This window comes from Aethalodelphis obliquidens, unplaced genomic scaffold (assembly GCF_003676395.1).
Source record: "Aethalodelphis obliquidens isolate GAN/ISIS:26980383/991018 unplaced genomic scaffold, ASM367639v1 scaffold11, whole genome shotgun sequence".
In the NCBI taxonomy this organism is placed as follows: Eukaryota; Metazoa; Chordata; class Mammalia; order Artiodactyla; family Delphinidae; genus Aethalodelphis; species Aethalodelphis obliquidens.
In genome coordinates this window covers 17,157,748-17,166,051 of record NW_020837955.1, presented here as the reverse complement: position 1 = coordinate 17,166,051, position 8,304 = coordinate 17,157,748, and positions in this window count along the sequence as shown.

Genomic DNA, 8,304 nt, shown 5'->3' with positions numbered 1-8,304 from the left:
GACCTCAGGCTGGGCAAATCTTTCCACCCCACCAAGTCCCATTTCCCTCCTATGTAGGGTTTCAGGGAAGATTGAAGAGGTAAATGCACACAGCATTCAACAACCCCTCCCAAAGTGTTCTGTTATCAATGACACTATGAGATGGGTGTGGATACTCCAATTTCACAGATAAGGCAGCCTTTGAACCCAGGTCTGCTGTGGTCAAGGCCCAGGTTCTTTCCATCTCCCCACTGCTGTGACCCTCATGTGAGCACCTGTTCTCATACTGTCTTGCACCGTTACCATACTGTGCATTTGTGGAGGCCAGGACAGCCCTAAGTAAACAACTGTTTGAACTGAATGCATGAATGCCCATGTTAGTAAAAGGAGAGGAAATGATTTGCATTTGAGAGACAGAAAAAGCACTTGTACCAGAGGCTAACAGATTAATTCATGTAGACAGTCAGCCCTATTCATATAGATTGTACCATTCTGGATGCCTGGAGGGAGTGGGGAAGGCAGGGTGGTGGGACTGGAGGAATGGGAAAGTTGATCTAAAAAAACTCTGAATTATAAATTTTAACATTATTATTTTCAGATAATTGGAAACCTCAAACTGGGTTAAAAAGTATTATTAGAGACAGTGAAAACTGATAATATAATACGATTTTTAATAACTATATTAGTAACCATTATGTGAAAACATTCCTGTCCTATTCTATTCCAATATCCTGGTTGCATGCATACTTTGCATTATCTCTCAAAACTAGTCACTTTAAATTCCAAATTAGCACCGAGTCCAAGTGAAGGTTTTTATTGGACTGTTGCTATGGGCAGAAAGTACTTGAAAAGAAGACACTACACCTTGGATAGGAGGTGCAGAGAGCCTTCCAGAGAGCGGGACTTCACGTCTTGAAGGAGGTTTATGCTTCTTCACTCAGTCATTCACTTGATTTAGGAAGGAGACAATCAGCACGTGTAGGAACCCCAAAGGTCCCAGGTATGTGCAGTTAGTTGCGGGGTAACACCACCATTGCTGGGAAGGCTTGATGTGGTTAGGGTTCTGGATGAATTGGTGGAAAGCGAGGAAGAGAAGGAAGAACCCAGGGCCAAGGATTCCTCAGTGTGGGCATCTGCAGGTTCAGGTGGGTAGAAGAACAGACAGGTTAAAGCAGGTTGGATCACAGGTGACACAGTGAGGAAGCGCTCACGGGAGCGGCTCCCAAGCATGAATCCTCAAAATGAGTGTTGAAATGGGAATGAGATGAATCTGGGGACTTCACTCCTCCTGCAGTCAGTCTTGAGTCATTACATGGACTCTGGCTGATGTAGAAAGGGGATGGGTGAAGGCAGTCTAATAAGGTGCCTCCAAGCATGTTTGAATCCCAGTCTGTCTCAGGCTGAGTGATCTTGGTAAATTATTTAAACTTTAGGCTTCCATTTCCTCATCTGTAAAGTGGGGATGACAACAACAGTTGACAACCTGTCTCCTGGGATGTTATGAGGATTAAATAACTTGATGACTGTCACATGCTCAGCATTGTACCCAGTACCTAAGCACCTCGGTGCTCAGTACCAGGCAGTGATGATTATTATTGAACTGCAGGGGTCTAGGGCTACCACTTTTGGTTTATTAGCCCCTCAAGGGAGGGATCTATGGTTTTATCTTTAGTACTCATTAAATTATTTAGTTCACTATCACGACTGTTTATAAAATAACATTCAGCCATTTTGTAACATGGCTTCTGCTTCCAATGATGACTAATACCTGATAGCAAGCAACCTCTCTGTGGACCTAGAACCAACTCTTCCAGGTTCTTTTTTGCACCAGAGAAAGAGACAGTTGAGCCACAGCAACACAGTTGAGCTGTCATGTGAGTCATCCCTGCTCCCATTGCATATCCTTAGATTACTCCCCGAACCTCAGATCCCAATAAAAGAGCCATCATAGAAAGAAAGAAGAAAGGAATATGAAAGCAGAAGTAGAGAACTGTCTGCCTGGAGGGTTGGAAGGCATTTCTGAAGGCTCTCCAGACCAAGCACCCCACAGTCAATTAAGGAACAGTGAAGTCAAGAAGGGGACAGAGAGAAGTGATGGGAGGAAGGAAGGGAGCCCTCCAAGGAAAGGTAGGCTACAGGTTCTAAGGGGGTTCAACAGAAGCTTTGCTTCTAATTCCAGTGTTAATAACTGATCTATGCTATGTTAGACAGGCTGAAATTCTTGGGGAGTTGACAGGAGGTCTCTTCCCAGATCCTGAGGCCTCTGGCTGAGACTATCTTTTGAGAAGAGGCACCTGTAGATATTCTCATCAGATAACTAGGTTAAATTATAATAGACTTTTTTTCAACCCTAATTACTCTTTTCTACCTAGCTTTTGTAGTACTCATGTACAATATGTTACCACTTTCTTTCTCTGCCATCCCTTTTCTTTTTAAATGTTGTTTCTCTACTTCTCTCTTTCATTCAAAGTATAAACTTTTTTTTAGAAAAGTCCCTTCGTTTCCTTATTTTCTCTCCCTCTGCCTCTCCAACTCTCCATCTGCTGTCCTTTGCCCTTCTGTTTTCTGATTATTTATTTCGTTTTCTGTTTTACTTGCCATTTATCTTGCTCTAACACTGCATATGAGCCTCTACTCATATTCAGGTCTACATCTTCAGCCCAAGAGAATACCATCTCTTCACAGGGAGGAAAAACTAGAAAAAACCCAGAGCTCTGGTTCTGACCCTTCTCTTATTGTGTGGTTCTGTTATTCCTTACTTCTTTTAATTCTTACTCTCAGCACTGAAAAGAGAGAATGACCCAGGATACTACTCAGTAATGCACTCTACCAATCACCTTTCAACTAAAGGCTTAGAAGGCACAGCTTCACTATTTAAGGTGCAAGATGTTCCAGGCTGATATTATGGCACTGATATTATGCTCTTATTACAGGACTAAGTAATCTGGCTGAAGTCCAGCCTCTGCCACCCTCTACTGCCCACAGGCATTGAGACACTTTGTGATTCTGGGATTCACTTTGGAATTATAGAGATTTTGGCAGAAAGTTTCTTCAAAGTCAGTGCAGTCCATCTGGCCACGTGACATCTACGTCCCTGAATCCAGTGAAGGGAAAACTCACTACTTCCCAAGTCAGCCTAATCCATTCCACGACCAAATAAGAAAGCTAGATTTTCAAAGAAAACATTCATATATTTTGTCATGGTGATTGTTTGCTTTGCAAATTCTCCTTCCATGAATTATAGTTATTCATAACTTTCAACAGCCATAGGTTATTGCACTCCTATCAAAGTTTTTGCAAGACATTTGAATTACAGATGTGGAGGTAAAAATGTGTTTGTACTGCATGGATCCATCCTCATCAGCCTTATCATCTAGTATAATAATAATTGCTAATACCTCTATAGAATTACTGGGTGCCAGGCATTTTCTTAGCATTTTGCATATATTAAATTGAGTAAATGTAATTTATCTAAACACCGTTTCCTATTTGCTTCCCTACAGGGGCCCAGAATTTGATGGCATATCCACAAAAGAAGGAATCTAGATGTCATCTAGTCCAATCCTCAACTTTCCCCACAAGCCCCAGAGAGGGTGTGTGACTTACCTTAGGTCACACAGCTATTAGTGGTAGAGTGGGATCTCAAGCATCTTAATAACAACAAGCTCACTGTTCATAGCCAGGATCAAGAAAGGTATTGTAGGAACCTGAGACTCTCTTTCATAAGAATCTGCCTTGTTTTGTTCTACATATGGCTAATACTCTGCCGCAAGGTGCCAAAATCACCTTTCCTACCTTGTGATCTTTTAAAGTAAGTCCTTCTTTGAATTTACTTTAAGGCACTTGTATCATCTCTCCTTCCATTTCCCAGTGTTTTTAAAAACTTTTCTAATATAGCTAAGTGAATTTCTTTCCATGTCAGTGAGATTTCTGCATCAGGAACAAAATCATTTCAACCTGTCTGCCACTAACTCTCCCATCAGAACAACTGACAAACACAGTTCAGTTGACCTATTCAAGATCTGTAGGATCTTTCTCCTATGTGGCTTATGGTGAAGGGTGAGCAGGTGTCAGGAGAGAAGAACCCTGGGTAGAACATGGAGATGTGTGGCATCTTAGCTGGCTGCATGTTGAACAGAGCACCTCTCTGGCAGCAGAGAAGGGAGCTGGATCCCTGGCTGTTTGCTTCCATGGACGTTCACCTGAATTCTGCTCTTGGGACAGAACTGAAAACTCCTGCCCAAATCTGGTTGTGTACATTTCTTTCCAAGAACCCTATCTACGTTTGCAACCAGGTCTGGCAATATCAGTAGAGAGGAAGACTTTTGTCCTCTCAGAACACGGGAATATTCTACGTCAGCAGCCACTTTTTTCAGTGTTGGGTGCATCAGTGTCTGGGTTGCATAGAATATTTTAAAATCATATTTGCTTTCAAGCAATGACAGCTTTATAAACAGAATGGACATGAACAGATGATTCTAATTCAGTTATAACTAAAGCTAAGGCAATTCCAAAACTACTTTATTGTATAAAATATTGTTCAGAATTTGTGTATTGGGTTTGAGCTTCTTTTATTTTTAATACAGATTTTATTATAGTTATATTCGTTGGGGAAAAAATACCAAAGAGAGACTGGTTGATTTTTAGTCAGGGTTCTGGTAAAAGTGTGTTTTCCCTAATTGTCTGAACTTTTCTCCACTTCCATAACTAGAAAGATGGGATCTGTATGGATTTTAGGGCCACGGACATCTGCGGCTCAATCTTCATTCCACCACTTAAAATTGTGGGAGCTTGTGTATGTGACAACTGAGTCTCCACTTCCTTCTATGTGACTGATAGCACTTATCTCAGAAGCCATTGTGGGTTTCAAACAAGGTATTTGAAAAGCACATGGAATAAGTTTGCATAATGTTAGGTATATAGACACTCAGTAAATGTTAGCTTCCAGTTTCCTTCTCTCACTCTTCACTCTGTGTGTGTGTCTGTTTGGTGAAAAAAGGAGGAAGATTTGATGAGTATGAATTGGATGACTGGTCCAGAAATAAAGGATCAGTATACAATCAAACAAACACACAAAAAATCAAACACAAAACAGAAAGGAACAGAGGTGAGAAATGGAAAAAAGAAGTTTAGAAAAACGCTATCAACAATAAATATTTACTAAGAACTTCCTATTTATATGTTTAGGTCCTCCAATATATGGGACTCAAGGATATTCTTGTCCTCAAAGAGCCTAGACACTTTTTTTTTTTTTTGCGGTACGCGGACCTCTCACTGTTGTGGCCTCTCCCGTTGCGGAGCACAGGCTTCCGGACGCGCAGGCTCAGCAGCCATGGCTCACGGGCCTAGCCGCTCCGCGGCATGTGGGATCTTCCCAGATCGGGGCACGAACCCGTGTCCCCTGCATCGGCAGGCGGACTCTCAACCACTGCGCCACCAGGGAAGCCCAGAGCCTAGACACTTTTGAGGAGACAAGATTTATTCATTTGTAAAAGAGAGAATTAAAATGCAAAGGAGTTGCTACTCTTGGAGTTGAGAGGAGAAAGCAACCTCTGTATTTATGGTATCTTTCAGTCGTGCTATGGGAGACAAGGGAAGACGAGAAAATCTTGAAATGCCCAGCCATTTGAGTCTGATGACAAAAGCTGGGAATATTCTTACAAAGGGAGACCATTGGTTTTGTGAAAACTGCAGTGGTGAAAATGATCGTGGTATTCTTTGTAACAACAGAAAGTCCCTAAACAAACCTAAATGGGGCCTGGTAGTCTCACAGCCTTTATGCTAAGGGGCAGGGGGTGGGTGGACAGGCTGAAGACGTCCAGTGCATACTCCTGGTTTCCTTATTCAGCCTGAGAGACGCTGATACCCCTTGTTGAGTTACTTATCTAGATTCTCTTTAAGCTCCTTCTCTTTCTTTCCCCAGCAGATCCCTGGAGAGATGCCCTTTCAACCTCCATCTCTACTAAATGCCTTTTGGATCCCAGCAGTGGAGCCCATTGGGTGGCTGGATTGACTCAGAGCAAACTATTACTGAGGCCTGTTAGCGTTGGTGAAAAGAATTCTAGCCAAATCCTCCAGGTTAGAAGAGAAATGACAGCTCCTCCCAGAAGTATTCCCGTGGCAAAACACAGCAACCACCCTACAAAGGGTTAATCCTCTCCCCTCCCCTGCCCCCCAACTTGCTGCCAGAGATCAGCTAATCTGATAATTATGGCAACAAACACAGTTTAGACAAACAAGACCTGACCCTGAGGGTTTGGAATGAAAACATTTACTCTCTCCCTCCCCAGAGAGACTGTGCCTGGAGCATACACACAGAGAGACACTGGGAAAATACCCTTGTGCCGGAGCTACAGGGTGAAAACATCTGTGTTCCTGAGCTGCTTAAGAAGATAAAGTTAATGGGGAGAAGGAAGGGGGTGGGGGAGGTGGGAGGAGTGGGGAATGGTACAGTCGGAGGGTGTGCATGTTTGGAGCAGATGGAAAATGTACCCAGAACTGGAGATGTAAGCCAATTGTAATTGATTTTACAACAGAGACAGAGTGAGAGGAGTCTCAATGAGGCAGAATTCCAGTGAAGAACCTGGACTGTGGCTAGAGGAGGAGAAACATCTTAAACCCCCAAAGTAGGACTTATTCCTGAGAGCTGGAAGGGAAGATTATTCCAAGTAGTCCACAAGTCTAAGTGAATTTTAATATCTGCCTGCCAGGCAATGAGGCTCACAATCTAACTTGGCTGGTCGTCCTTCTCTCACCCCTAGTTTTGCTTCTAAACTGAGCAACATGGGACTTCCCTGGTGGCACAGTGGTGGCGCATCTGTCTGCCAATGCAAGGGACACGGCTTTGAGCCCTGGTCAGGGAAGATCCCACATGCCGTTGAGCAACTAAGCCCGTGCACCACAACTACTGAGCCTGCGCTCTAGAGCCCGCGTGCCACAACTACTGAAGCTCATGAGCCTAGAGCCCGTGCTCCGCAACAAGAGAAGCCACCACAATGGGAAGCCTGCGCACTGCAACGAAGAGTAGCCCCCGCTCGCAGCAACTAGAGAAAGCCCGCATGCAGCAACGAAGACCCAACGCAGCCAAAAATCAATCAATCAATCAATAAATCAACGAACTAATCAACATGCCCTTTCCCCCTTGCTGTCTGCCTCAAAACTTGTCAAGCTACTTTTCCCCTTTCTGCATCTAAAATGCTGCTTCCTAGAAGAAAACTTTCTGGGTTGCTTAAACTGGAGATTCTGACCTTGGCTTGCTTTAACTTGGAATTCCAACAGTTTCTCCTTTCCAACTACCTTCAAGTTTTGCCCCACGTAGCCATGAGCCTAATGTCATCCTAGAGCCAAATGTCATTTCTTTTTTGCACATGGCTGGTGGTATATCAGCTGGTAAACACTCCTTGCCCCTTAAAACTCTCCAAAGGATCTCTAGGCATCCAAATCCTTGGGGATTTGCAGACCATATATATGGATTACCCCAAGCTAAGAGGAGCAACTACTATGATTGATGATAGGATCAAGGTTCAAAATGAATTCCATAAGGTGAAAGATGGTCTAAAATCAATAAGAGAGGATGTGCCAGGAATGTGAAGCACTGCATTTAGGTCCAATAATCAATTTACGAGCATAGGATGGAAAGACCTACAAAACAAGTTTACGTAAAAACAAAATAAAAAAACCATTATTTTGGACAACTGGTTCAGTATGAGATAAAAATGAACCGATCTGCTTAAAGAGTGAATACAATCATGGTAGGTGTTAATAAAAGTATTGTGATCACATTAACATTTTACTGTATTCTTAGCAAGGGAAGGGTAGAACTGAACAAATCTTTTTTTTTTTTTTTTTAAGTCTAACTGTCGGCTGACCAAGCAGAGTCCAGGAGGCTATGCAGATCAATTTTCCTTTGTTTGTGCTTTAATTTAATTTCAGATTCAAGTGCCCTATTGCAATCTACACAGGGTCCACCTTGGCAATCATCATACCTTGTTCAGCTGGTTCCACTTGCCCCTGTGTTTTGAATCCCATGCAGGCCCATTTACTTGTTCCTCTGCCAGTCTGTTGGAGAATCGGAGATTCCTCTACTCCTCAAGGAAAGACACTTCTTTCCAAATAGTCCAGTCTTCTCACTGCTCTTCACACACCCCATGGTCGTTTGTTAATTTGTTCATTCATTCATAAATCCATTGACCATCCACTATGTGCCAGGCACTGTACCAGGAACTGGGATTCAACAGTGATAAGAAACGGTCCTTGCTTTCATCAAGCTTATGTTCTCAGGGGGGTAAGCAGATCCTAAACAAAAACTAAGAAAATTTCAGATAA